The 14,763-nt window shown below is 38.2% G+C and overlaps 1 protein-coding gene across 22 annotated transcripts in view; it reads right to left on the bottom strand.

Annotated features, from left to right (window-relative positions):
- The window catches only part of RASSF8 (Ras association domain family member 8), a 110,032-nt gene that overhangs the window by 57,788 nt on the left and 37,481 nt on the right, over positions 1-14,763 (bottom strand). For 21 of the 22 annotated variants that reach the window (XR_005816282.1, XR_005816281.1, XR_005816294.1 and 18 more), the window contains one exon: positions 1,679-1,777. The gene's annotated coding sequence lies outside the window, so the exon portion shown is untranslated. Of the gene's footprint in view, positions 1-1,678; positions 1,778-5,108; positions 5,240-14,763 lie in introns of those variants that run through there. The other variant, XR_005816278.1, reaches the window with a different exon arrangement.

A 14,763-nucleotide genomic window follows, 5' to 3' on the forward strand; every position in this document is an offset into this window, starting at 1 on the left:
AGACATCTGCTTCATGTGCTTCCGCACAATGCAAGCCACAAAACACTCAGCAGTTACTCACAGCTGGAGGATACAAGTGAAGTTTGAATTCTCATTCAAACACTAATGTTTTTATTGCTTATTAAGCACAAGAAAGAGCCTTCTTACATGATGTACATGAAGAAAAAGTGAGAACGGTAATGTCCCTTTGGAGGAACATTGAGTGAGGACTCTGCAGCACTGACTGATGCTATTGTGGCAACAACAGACCTTGACCCAGCAAGCTAGAATACAACTACTGTATTGGAAATTAAAAATTTCTAACCAGTAAGAATAAGGGGAACAAGAAGTCATGGTAAATGCCTAGAGAAGAACAAAAGGCTGCAATAATGCTTTATAGTTCACCTGGATGCCCCATTGGCTTCCAGCTGGTCCCAGCTCCAGGACTTTCAAGTGTGACTTGTATTTATTAGCCTCAACTGGATTTATCTTCTGTTATTCAGCCTCCATGGCTTTGTGGCAAGGAATTACACAGAGCTACCTGCTTTGTGTTTGTTCTTAGCTAGGTTCTTATTAGCTGCTTTGTAGGATGCCCACTGGTTCTTGTGCTGTAAGAGTGAATAAAGTAAGTCCCATTTGCCTTAGTCTCATTCACAACTTGTAGGCTTCCTTCCTATTCCCCTGCATTAAGCTGTCTTTCTTTTGGACTGAAAAACCTAGCTGACTAAAATTGCTCACATCTTTCATCATTTTTACCATTCTCCTCTAAACATTATCAAATTCTTTTATGTTCTGAGGTGAGGGAACCAGATTGCAGACTATCCAAATTGTGTGAAATACAGAATTTTATAAGGGTATAATGTTACTTTTTGATTTTTTAATGTTACATATTAATGTAACTCTTAATGTTACATTTGATTATTTTTTTTTACACTGAAAAAAGTGTGTTTTTTTTAAAGTACCAAAATCTATTTGACTCCATGGTTTCAGCAGAGAACTGTTTTAATAAACCACATACTAGCAACTGTCCCTTTGTCTGAAGTCACAAAAATAATATACTAGTGATCCTTATAAAGAAAAAAATGATTTATTCAAAAGAAGTGAAGGTACATAAGTAAGCCTCCCCTTGTGAAGATGGGCAAGCACCATCTTGCATTTTGCAGGTACTTACCTCCTGTTCTGGTCAATAAAATCATTTAAAAGAGCATAGCTTGCACAGCTCATTTCAAAGTGACAAATAAAGGAGTGACACTAGTCATTTGGCATCTAGCCACAGACTTGCTCCACTGAAAGGAATTTACTCAATAATACAACAAATGCAGAGATATATTTAACTCTGTTCCGTTCACAGATTGCAGAACAAGAATTACAAGAATGCATTTTCCCTGCTTGCTTCACCAAATTAATTACACCATAGAACAGAGGACTAGAAACTAAAAGCAATATGAAAAATAATACCAATGCATTCTGAAAGGCATGCTCCAGAACACAACCTTTTTGAGAAAGCAAACATTTCACAGAACAGGAGCTGAGAACTTGCTCAGGTTTCTAACCTTAGGAAGAAAGTGGGAAGTGATGTCTGTATACACATGCACTTAGGAAATTCTTTAAACTCTAGGGTTCTTGGTACGCTTTATGTACAAGCACTTTCAAGAGGGAGGAGTAAAACTCGTGTCTGAAATTTGTCACAACTTTTTACCTGTAGATGAAGATAGATGGGAATGTCTGATTATGCAGCGGGCTTAGTGCAGTCTGCTACTCCAGGCATAAGTGCCAAATCTACTGACAAGGCCAGTTGCTGGGAGAAAAGAAAAAAGAAACATTGTCATAAATTAGAAAAACTATCTTGAGAGTGAAATCATATTTCTCCCCTTTTTCCCTCCTCTTCCCTCTAATGCTTTGGAAAACAGCACTCACCTAGCACCTGTAGACATACAAGAAATAGGTATGAAACATATATAGGAACATAATAGCCTCCTACATGCAAGCAAAATTTCATTTTTCAAATAGTTTAAAAGAAATGCAGAATACTGCACTTAATTTGCTATATCTTATACCAGGTGACATCTTCCTGCTATAAATAACTAAATGTGGTAAACAGCATTTCATCAGCTTTCCAGAACATTATGAAATACTAAGCACTGCACTAGGTAGTCACAAGCATCTGCCACTGCTAAATTGTAAATATAGGAGATTGTGAAATAATCTTCTTTTCTAATTTGCTTTTTAAGGGAAATAATCCTCAAATTGGACGTCTTCCAGATGCTAAAACCTCCAAGTGCTCTAGATCTGCATACCCTGACTCCCTTGTAGTAGTAAATCACAGCCAATGCATACATAAAGAGTCAAACTAGGCAAAGGGTAACAAATCCCAAACAGCTGACTAAGACTAATATTAATCAGCTTGGAAGGGATGCTTACTACAATGATGCTTAATAGCATCATTGTGGCAGACCTACAAACATTGCCTAATACTATGTCATAGCAAGGAGAACATGTGAGAAGTGTTTATTTTTAAACCTTTGTCAAAGGCTTTCTGAATAATACTTCAACTGAATGTATCTGTTATGCTGAACACCAAATGGGAGCTTCACTTTGACAGCAGTGTAAAAGAACAGCTCTAAAGCAGTAAAACTTTCCTCTAGTCTTCTAGTCTCTCCTCTTCTGCTGGCATCACTGAATTTTGTCAAGGCGAACTGTTTTCTCCCTAATACCTGCCAGGGCTATACGTTAAGATTCAATAAGCAGCAACTCCAGCGTACGCATGTTTTCTGGCCACTTACGACAAGAAAAATCTCAAAGATCTAGAAAGGAAGGACTGGTATGTTGTAAAATGCTAGACCGCAATCGTTATGCACTGAAGCCTTTTGAGAGTAGCTACTTTTAACGTTACGGCCAAAAATTTCAGAATAGGATGTTCAGGATCTCCAGAGACTTAAGGCACGTATACAGTTATTTTCACCACCACAGCCTGAACACTTATCTTTCAGTCACAAAGCAATACTCATTAAATTCTGAATGGTCACAATATGTTTTTGTCAAGTGATGTTTTGGCTTTCCAGACTGTGGATTCACTAACAATTATTAATGGTTCATATAGGGTTTTTTTACTTCTTACTCAGCAGAGAGGCTGTACTTTCACACAAGGAAGAGCATGTTAAACATCCTTAACATAGTTGCTAGTAGTTACATTATGGAATATTACTTTGGATTCTCTATTCCGATTTATTCACCAAGGAGTCAAAACAAGAGTCAAACAGTCACAGGTAATACTGGACATTCATCTCACCCATAACATCAGGTTAAATCATTAGCATTTGAGCCTCAGTTACTTATCAAATTCCACACACACGTTGGATTAGGAAAATAAACCCAGCTGTAGGACACAGAGTGCGACTCAGCAAATCCAGAGACATATGCTTGAATTTTGCTGGTGGAAGAGTAGAAAGGATAGAAAGGAGTGGGAAGGAAAGACATAGCACCACATCCCAAAAAGAGACCTCAGCTTCAAGATGATAAAGTTATCTTCACCAATCTCAAACTGATCAACTGCCAAGATACCAGAAGAACAAATTTTGTTCCTTGCAAAGTACTCCAGCACACTTAACATAAAAGGAAAAGGACAGTGAATTTTTACCCTGAGAGTCGAGTCACAGTGATACAGATCCAGCAGCAGGGTCCAATACTTCCACTCAGGATGTACTATCTTTAGCTCCACTGAAGCACTAAAGCTCTTCTTAGACCACTTTACAAACTGAGTGGGAAGGAGTAAGAATAAGAGCCACATTCTGTCCTTAGAGACCCCTATTAAATCAGATTCTCAACATCAGCCATTTCCTCTTTGTTTTCCTCAAGCCATATGGCTTCCTGACAAAATCTGTACAAACAATAAAACCATTAATCAAGCTACTGTCGGAGGAAAAGACTTTCTTCCCTTCATCATTCCAGACATTTTAGTAGAGACGTTTTATGTATTTTGGTTAGAAAAAAAGAGGGTCTATTGAAGTTCCAAGAAAAGTACTAGAGTTTTCTTTGTTTTCACACTGCAGCCTTGTAGATTGGAGCCTTAACTCCAGTTCTTACTTGTAGGAGATCCTGATTCGTTAAAAATGCAGAAAAACACAGAAAGAGAGAGATGTCAGTCACACCAACAAGAAAAGGGTCCAGCCTCATTGATTCTAATAGCACGGATCCAATATAAATTGCTGCCAGGGCTCCCTAGCATACTGGGTCAGGAAGCAATTTATTTATTTAAAGTTAACATAAACAGGTATGATGAGAGGCATTAAAAGTCTTTTTATTCCTACAAGGTACTAAGGAGATGCATGCATGCAAATACCAGTAGACCAACAAGCAGTTGACAGGAATATCTTTTGAGATATTTGAGATATTGAGAGATGCCACAGTTTAGGACTTCACAAGAGGCCAGATTTCTTAGCAATGTGAACCATGACGACCAATTTCAACAGGCTGTTGGGTGTCTCTAAGTTGGTAAAATCACGTGGGTGATCACGTTATTCTCAGATCAGGAGGAGATAGACACTGCACATGTAAGGAACTCAGTGGTAGGAAGGAAGCATAAAAAGAGTAAGATTTCTAGCTCTTGTAGGAGGGGAGAAGAGAGTTTAAAAAAAACTAAGGAGGCTCTTTGCTTCACCATACTGAAGCAAGTTCAGACTTGAGACTCTGCTCAGGTTTGAGGATGAGGTGTATGCCAGCCTCAAGCTGCTGCAAGGTGAAATTCTGTTCATAAATACATACATATACTGTTGGGCGGGTACGTAAGGTAAAAATATGGTAAAACATTCCCTTTCTACCTCTCAATCAATAAGCTCAAAGAAGATAAGAGGCCGAGAATTCAAAAGTACAGAAAAGATGATAGAGGAAACAAAGACCTAATTTTCTTTGCTTGCAATGGTTTTTAAACAGACCATTTTTTGTATTCTCAGATGTCACTGAGACACATGGAGTCTGTTACCCCTGTCTACCCAAAGCAACTATTTGCATCACACCTTGCAGCCTACCCAGCAGAGAGAAAGAGGTTTTGTAGTGATCATGGAAGAAGTGAGAACAAAACAACAATTAATTCATCAACTGAATATATGACCGCATTACCAAAAAAGTGGCACCTGCAAACTGAAGAAAGGTTGACATGTTGGTCGCCTCTTCAGAGAATATGAAATTGTAGAATGCCTGTTCTGCGGATCTGTTTCCCACTGAAGTTTTTCCAAAACTTCCTGGACTAAACTTTTATTACACAGCAGTCTGCAGTGTGGAAAGAGGATTGGTAAGAAAAATAAATTACTTTCAAATTCAGGTGATCTCTTTCAGTCACACATTTCTAAAGCAACCATGAAACATCCACTCATGTGAAAGGAAAATAGAATTGGCAGATAACAATCCTTTCTGACCTTAAAACTTTTTTCTTTTACTCCCAACACGTGTTCTATAGTGTCAGTCATTGTTCAGTAAACTATGTCCCAATTCATGTGAACCCAAGTAATCCCATTGAAAGGAAGTTCAGGAGAAACAAGAAGCAGTTTATGACAGTGAAAGAAACCTTACGGAGAAATGACATTAAAAAAGGAACCAAGCTGCTTTTCAAAAGTCTTTTTTGTTTAAATACAGGAAAGCAGCACCCTTGACTACAACAGGAAATCTTTAAAATGAACGTCTTTTCTGTCTTTGTTGAAACTGAGTAGCAATTAGCCCTAGAGGAAAAATATATGGAAATAGGAATCTCAAACCTGAGTCGTTACTGGCAAGCAGACATCTGTAGTTTTAACAAGGTCAGAACATTCTGGTCAGTTCTAAGGGTAATTGGAGAATCATGATATTAATTTATGTTTCTATCAAGCTAATGACAATTCTGAAAGACCACTGACATTGCATGGAACCTACAACTATGAATTATTAGCCTGAAGGTCACAATCTAAGAAGATACACCATCATATAGAAGTGCAGCTGGATTGTTAAATGCCTTGAAGTAGTGGTGAAAGGTACATTTATTTTGCATAGAGCACTGAGGAAGACAGGGTGCTGCAAGCTAGGGAGGCCTTACACCACATCTGGGTCATATGGTCTCAATTATCTTCTCAGCACTGTTAATCAAAACTTATCCTTCAGCAGCTACATAATGACCTATGCGAAAACTAAACCTGGGATTGCTGTTTGGCTCCTAGCAAGAAAAAAACTTCCCTGCCACAATCAGGTAGCACAGCAGCATCTTCACTTGAAGTCTCACTAAAAGCATGTGGTATGAAGGTCTACTGACACAAGATTATGTCTTCATAACAAATGTCAAAACGGAATAACTGAAAGGCTGAAAAGAAAGTTTAGGGGTATACCAGTAGAGGAAAAGGTAATTCTGCCTCCTGCTAGCTCGCTATTCTATCATGTCTTACTGTATCAATAAATAGCATACGCTTCTGAAGTAACAACACCTATATAAACCTATTTTGGCTACTGCTCTTTCCTATGGGAAGAAGGCAGATCCAAACTAGAAGCAAGGCACGTTACATGAATATAAGCAACATCAACCTATTGAAGTCTTTACTGCACTTAGACCATGAAAGGTTGCAGGTCACAGCAGAAGTCACACAACTTTATTCCTGCCTCTGCCCCAGAGGGGCCTAATGCCTGAAACTGAACTGACAGAGGACTCAACCAACCCTTGACTCCACATCATTCAGTCCCATGCCTGCTTGTGTCTAACTTGCCTACGGCACTCATCTCACAAATCCTGCTCACATTACCGCTAGCCTGTGGTCACATCCGAGTGAGCAGCCTATCTGGGATTCCCAAGTAGCTGTGGTTGTTGTTGCAATAAATAAATCAGTAAATCCTGTGTTAACAGGAGCAACATTATTAACTTCCCTTTCTACATTAGTCAAAAAAGAAATCACCTTTGTTACTACTAGTTTGCTCAGGAAAAGAAAAAATGGATGATAACCTCTTTATATCCAATTGTAAATTACTCCCTCTTCACAAATTTTGCATCCTAGTTCTTTATGCTCTACTGAAATGCCGAAAAGTGTTATGAAAGTGTGCTGGTCTATAAACCAAGGAGTGAAATAAAAATAAGCAGATAGCTTTTTAAATCAATTTTTACCATGACCTTAAGAGTTCTGCTTGTCAGTTTTCTCCTTGTATGTGAAGGGCATTTGCTTTCCATACTTCTCCAGAAGCTTGAATTCGTTTAACACAAATTTAAACTTTCAGAGAACCAGTTGTTGAGAAAAGGGTAAAAAAATCGACCTCATGTGATTTATTTTCTTTTTGTTTTTTAAAAAAATACTTCCAAGAGAACTCACAATACATAAACTATGATGACATTGTCATATAAAAGAGAGTACGTACAGGTGGGGGACACTCTTCTCTTGCTCCCAACTAGTACCATTGTACTTGAAAACACCCAGCATTAAAGCTCACTGAAACAATTAGCCAAAGATTAAAAGGGCATGCTGATATAACAGAGAGCCACCAAAACACATACACAGCCTGTGCATGTACTACTTCATGACTCCCTGATCTCCTCATGCATTCTGTGCAACTCAGTTTGGAAGAATACCAGAGCAACAGCAGAAATTAGTAATTCTTTTACTTGCCATGATGAGTTTTTTTTTGTTTGTTTTTGTTTTTTTTCTTAAGACAGCATGTATTGCAATTGTATCGCATTACACTTACTGATAGGAGGCATGCTTTTGATTATTTCCTGCTGGAGTTTCGGAAGTGTGAAGGTTGCTGCAGACTGCTGATCAGACACCTCCGCTAGAAAACACTGCCCAACTACACCACTGAAGGTAGACACATCCAGCATCACTTGACCAGGCAACTGTCCGACACAACCAGTAGAGAACGTGTGAAGTCACAGAGGAAAACTTACTCTGTTGTTGAAAATTATTTTGCCTAGTCTTGCAGCTCATGATCAGGCAAAGTCTGCTCTGAAGATTTAGAATACAAGAAGTTCCAACTCCTTGTGTGCCTGTCATTCCATTTGAAACAAAACTGTATGATTTCACCCTTGACTATTAATACTTTAAACAGCATCACAAAAACTTGCCATGCCTATGTATGACTAAATATTTTGCACCGATTCTCAGAAAAGCATATATGAGAAAGCTTACTTACAAAAATAAAAATAGGCTAAGGCAATACAACTGTGATATTTAACAGAAATTGGGACTGGGTCTGTTTTCACATCCACTGAGTTGTTTAAATTGCAGGTTACTATAAAGTGTGTCAAGTAAGATCATTTGCTATTGATTCTAACAGTTAGAACGAGTGGAAGACATTTTAGAAGAACAATACAAGTAAAAACATGCATGTCAGTAAGATATCACATGGATGTTAGGAAGAGGTTCTTCACCAAGAGGGTGATCGGGCACTGGAACAGGCTCACAGGGCATTGGTCATGGCCCTGACCCTGCTGGAGTTCTGAGAGCATTGTCCAAACGCTTCTTGACATAGGGTCTGGTTTTGGGTGGTCCGGTATGGAGCCAGGAGTTGGACTCCATGATCCTTGTGGGTCCCTCACAACTTGGGATAGTCTGTTCTTAACCATGCAAATCTCTGAAAAACTGGACAAGTCATACAAGTGTATCAGTATTTAGGAGAAGTAAAAATGGTAGCAAAGTGTAGCACTTGCTTTAATTTCTTTCCTTAAAGGTAAATCTGGTTGACAGTAACTGGACAAAAAATGGAATGGGATTCCATTTGACTTGTGTAAGCGTAGCTAAGGACATACCTACATGTAACAGTAGCGAAAGAATAAAAACAGATTTCTCTTCCTTTGCCACTGAGCATACATCCCAGCCAGGATTAACAACTGAACAGTAGCAAAGCAGTAGTTTAACATACAGCCTGTGATCACAAATATAAAGGCAGAATCCAACATTTCCATGAGTTCTCTCAAACAGCAGATATAATTCTTGAGGAAATTATTCTTCACTTTCCAGGTACAGACAGACAGCAATTTCTATTTGCACATCATAGCAATTTGTAATCAATTCTGGAGAGCCTGTTTTCTGGAGAGCCTATTTTATTAAAAAAGACTGCTGTCATCTTTGCAAACTAAGGACGTTCTTCTCTCCTTTCATAGGTTGCTTACACAGCATCATTTTGCATGATGATTTGACCTGTTTTTATAAGAGCATTGAAGTAAGATCATCCCAGAATCCACATCAGGGACAGAAAAAGAATGAAGAGACCACATTTAGTTACCACAAGATGTTTGTAAATTTAAATTGTTTTGGTTTAGAATTAACCAAAAACAATCAAAGAAATCCAGTTTCACATTAGTTCTGTCTTAGCAGGAACATTACATGTCACTCTGCGCTTCCAACTAACCTTTTTGATACAAAAAAGGTTGTCATCCAAAACACTGATTCCCCAGAGGGCTTAAGGGTTAACTTAACTTCCAAATGTAGTTATAACGCACTCTTAACAACTCTCAGATTCCAGCCTTCCTATAATTGCATAGGAAAAAGCAAAGCACAGAAGTAAAGCTAGTGCTAAGTTGCAGCAAAACTGGCAGCAGATACAGAAACCTTTCTCCTTTCCTAAAGGCCTGCAGAGGTTTATTTTGTGATTTCCATCTCACATATGGTGCACTGCAGTCTTCGTATTTGATTCAAATGTACATAGTTCCATTAGCACTCTGTGCAGAAGCCAGCTCTGCACTCAGAAATTGTAACATTCTCCTACCTCTTCCATTTCTTCCTGTCCCACATGGCTGCCCTCAATTTATAGTGAGTTGGGCCAGGAATCAAATCCAGACTTTGGATTTTCAAAACCTAACTAACAATCCAGCAAAACACACACGCCAGTGAAACAACAGTGCAAGCTATTTCATACAGCTCACCACTGCTAAGTTGATAAAGGGCCAGTGAATACCTCCGTGCACACCTACAAAGAAAGGACTACACTCAGACAAAAAAAAATCCAGTCTTGTAAGGCATCAGAAAGTCTGCTATCTCTAGGTTCTGTCTTTTGCAGATAAAGTGAAGTTATATTACTGAAGGGGCAAAGAGGCTTTGTATGTTTTCACCAATACGTTAGAGGTCGTTATTTCAAAAGTAGTTAAAAAACCTCATTAATTTAGGTTTTATGCTGATGTACAAAAGGAAGTAGAAGACAATATACCACTTTCTTGTATATGTTGCAACACAAAGTAACTCAATTTCAGTACAAGAACAATGCAAGTTTGCTAAGCAGCAGTCTTTTTGGGTAACTTGTGGCTTCAAATAGTTGGCTTTATAAAATGAACTTCAAACGTCTCTCACTGAAAGCACACAATGGATAATACAGGGTGAACGTACTGAAGTATATAACTGTTACTCATTTCACCATTGTAAAAAGTCACAGATGGCACCTGCAGAGGAACATGGGGCCTGAAATCTTGCAGATTTGTAGCTTCATTCACAAGCATTTGTCCTTGTTGAAAAGGAGTGCACTCCATCAGACCTTTAACCAACATCTGTTCACCTGCCTCTCCAAGTATTTGAGAAAATGTTAGTGGAATTATAATATAATGTTTATTTATTTGATAAGTAACAAACTGTATATAATAGCAGTAGCTGTTAAAATCAGATCTGTTTTTGTTTGAAGCCTTAATTGCTTACTCTATTATGTAGCTAATGAAAGCCATGTTTTACTTTTTTCTTGCCTTGCAATTAGAGATGAGTCAATGGAGGAAACACAAAGCTGACTTTTGCTGGTTTTGCTGTACTCCTCAGCAAGATGTTTAATCAATGCTCTTGAAGCAATCCTTCCAGTGGAATGGATTACATGGGTGTTTGGACCTTGCATAGGTGCAAGTGTAAAATGAATGTGGGAGATACAGAAAAATTTATTTCTCTATCACAAGCCATTACCTCTATCTCTAACAGCAGTAAGCAAAGCAATAGCATCTGTCACAGTAAAGAGATTACCTTACTACAAGGTTTTACAAGTTATTAGACTCCCACAACTCCCAGCTTCAGAAGTAATAACCATCTCCCATTAGACACTGACTGGTAGTGAATTATCATCCAGTAGAACCAGGGCCAACTAAGCACCAGCTACCAAGAAATGCCCAATCAAGAGGTCATTTACACAAGTGAAGTCTTTGAAATTTGTTTATTTGCTAGTATAAAAGTTTTTTTGCTTTAACTACTACAAAATTTAATGTGTCAATGGCAACACAATTCTACATTTAAAAGGACGTTAGCAACGACAAAGAAAGCAGAATTTTGTAGTCCAAGACAGCATTAGGTTTACAGGTAAGTTAAAAAAAAAAAAAAAAAAAAAGCTCATCTGGGATTTAGTTTCTAGTTGGCAACAACAGAATGACCATGTCTTTAAATCACCTATGATAATGATTACATCTTAAGACGCTCAGGAGAAAAAACAGGTCTAGATGAAAGATCCTACCACAAAAGCGGAGACATCCAATGTACTCAGGACTCAAGAGAAAACATCAGGCTGCTCACCTCAAAGGTAAAATCACAAATCTGTAGACATTCTGCTTACAGCGGGAGAGAAAGAACCCAACCTTGAAGACACTTTTATGAAGCTAAACAAACTCTAAATGTACGTAGATGGTATTCATTTAAGCAGAAGCTTAACTTTGATTACAAGTCGCTACATTTTTCCTGATAAGTATAACATCACTATGAAAAATAAAACCAAACCCAGCAGGTTGATTTAAAAGTCATAGCACCAACCCTTACCATAACCTGAACTGCAGAACCTTCACTCTTACAGGAAGGAAGAAACAGTGACCTAGTCAACCCCTTTACATCTCAAGCCACTATGGTTGTTATACACAAATAAATCCACATGTAATGAAAATGATAAAAGCAAGTCTTCTCAAACACTATCCCTACTATTCAGTATTTTAAATCTCTGAAAAAGTTAAAATGGATGATCGATACACTTAGGTAAATGCAAGGTGTGAGGTGGGAGACAGAGAAGCTATCTTTATGGTGACTGATCAAGCGTATCAGAGCAAGTAAATTAAGAAAGTAAGCACAAAAAGGTACGTTACAATAAAGACGACAATGGGTTGGTCACAATGTAGGTTGCACAGCAAAGTGAAAAATAATCATTAAGCTTAGACTAGCTAGCCTCTCCAAGAACTGGAACAGTGGAAAGAGAGACAGTCTTTTTCATAACTCCAAGGCCTTGTCTATATGAGAACTTCAAGTTAAGAAACATACATTTATTTTTTCCTGACTGACTTATGAAGTCCTCACATTAATTCCAGAATCAGGTCAAAGAAGAAGTCATCACCTAGATTCAAACGCTTTTCCTTACAGTTGAACAACAGTTTATTTTTACTTTTGTAGAGGACAATCATTACTTAAAATGACGCGCTCAACATAAGCTTTCAATTTCCCTTGGAAATTCTTCAAGGTTCAAAAGCAGGATTCAGATCATGTTGCAATTAGCAGAACAAGCTGAAAAAGCATCAAGATAAGAAAGCAAGCAGCAATGAATCCTACAATGTCTTATGGTGCCTTCACACTTCTTTGGCAACTTCTCTCTTGAATTTAAAGTACTGGCTAGCAAATCCCCCAAATTCCCTTTAGAAAAAAATTCCAATGTACCGTAACATGTGGGAGGTGTACACACACACACACACTCAGCTGTTAGTTGATCTTCTGGAGTTCAAAGCCAAAGAGCTGCAAATACTTCTAAGTCAAGCACGCGGTAAAGATGCACCACAATGTTAATGCACTAACGTGAATATCAACACAGAAAGTTTTAATCCTTCACTGCAACAGTGCACTTCACGGAATACATGAGGCTTCAGTAGGTGCTGGCCATCTCCCGGGGGAAGCATGAAGACCCTTAGGGGAAGTGAAAAAAAATCAGTTCCAAACACACCCCTGTGCATCCCCCAGAATCTGTCGCCATCTGAAGAGCCTCACTGGCTTTGGAGTACTGCTCAATCACTGCAGACTAGAAGCTAAGTGGCCAAAGATGCTGTCCAAATCTGGTTAATAAATTCTTCTCCCCTCCTCTCCAAACCAAAAAAGTTATTTGGTTTCCAAATTTATTTATTTATTTTTTTTAAGGTAATACAAATCTAATTCATCCTCAGCCAGCATACAGCTGGGAGGAATAGATGTAAAGAAAAATGAAAATATCTCAAAATTTGGGAATGTTTTCAGTTAATACTGACTCAGATCCCATGCAGATTACACTTTTTTTTTTTAAATCAGTACTGACTTGCAATTTCCAGGATTTCAATAAAAAAGAAAACTTATTAAGGCCTTAGAATGGATTCTTCCCTGAAGACAAATACAACCCATCTACATAAAAAATGTAGGAATTGTCAATGACAAAGTGTGCATATTTTCAAAATCAACATTCCCAAACAATGAAAGTTTTCAAAATAGCAAATATCAAAGTTAAACAGAGGAGGCTGAAAAGGATGCTTTGATCTTCTCTGAAAATGAAGACAACTTAGAGAATAACAGACACACAACTTGCTTCTAGAAAAAAGAATATAATCCTAGCCATTTAAAAATACTACCTTGCTCCTATGTCCTAACAGTAGTACTATGAGTATACCAGGTGGCCTGGACAAAGAAACAACCAAACTGCTGAGTAGAGTTCTGTGGTGACCAAACTTCATTACAAGACTGCAGTACAGTGCTGCCACTCTACATATTATTCGAGGAAAAAAGTGCATTTTTCCCCTTGTGATTGTATGCAGTTTGTACGATTTGTATGATTTATGAAAGGATCTTAAGGTACCAGCTAAAAACAAATGCAATTACCTGAACAAAAGGGTACCCAAGACCTGAGCTGTCCCTTGCCAGGGTTGCTCTCCCATGCCTGCCAGCTCAGGCATTTCATTGTAATACTTATACCAGCTTTTGATCCTGCAGGACTTTGGAAACAGACCACTACTGAAAATACACTACTTCCTTTCTATGCCACACCACCCCCAAACAAAACACATATAGCTCTGTAAGTGTTTATTGCTTGGGCTCACCTCTACTGAAATCTTTGGAGGTCTTCAAATTGGAAAAAAAGACGAAGTTCTTGCCTGCATGCTGCCTTACAAGCTAACCATCCTATTACATCACCAGGTAAACCTCACTGCAAATTGATTTAACTCAGGAGATTCTAACAATGAAGAGGAAGACAGATCTATCAGATGGGAAATATTTGATTTGGCTTTACTACTTTAAATACAGTCAATATCTTCTTTCAATATGCTTACAAGAATTTTTAGCTATTATCAGTAGCGTTAATGGTCAGATTCATTGTTCCACTGTCAGCTCCCACCTGTTACTCAAAACATTCATCACTACCTCTTCATTTTAGAAAGGAGTCTGATAGTGTGCATGCATGGTCACTGCTCCATACAAGATGCTGGTCTTACTACTGAAGGCAATGAGAATTTAACTGAGGTCATAAACAGTAATTTTTGGTAAAGTTAATTTGCAACTGAGAACAGTAATGGCGTTTGAGCCAGCACTGGCTGGCTGAAGCCAACATATTTCAACTATTCCCAGTGTAAAGGTTTCAAAATAAAATGAGGAGGGAGGAACTGTACCTTAAACACCTACTGCTTACGTGAGACACAAGAAAAGCTGTAGGTCAGACCACATATTCAGCTAACTCAGTATCCCATCTCAGTGTCCAGAGTAAGGCTTCCAAATGCATGCAAACACTGTGGCAAGAGTTTAACCGCCTAACCACAAACAGCTTCACTGTGGAAGTGCAACATAGATTATATGAACACTGGACAAGATTTCATTGGACTTCTTCCATTAAAAAGGAAGA

The sequence above is a fragment of the Cygnus olor genome, chromosome 1 (assembly GCF_009769625.2).
Source record: "Cygnus olor isolate bCygOlo1 chromosome 1, bCygOlo1.pri.v2, whole genome shotgun sequence".
Taxonomy (NCBI): Eukaryota; Metazoa; Chordata; class Aves; order Anseriformes; family Anatidae; genus Cygnus; species Cygnus olor.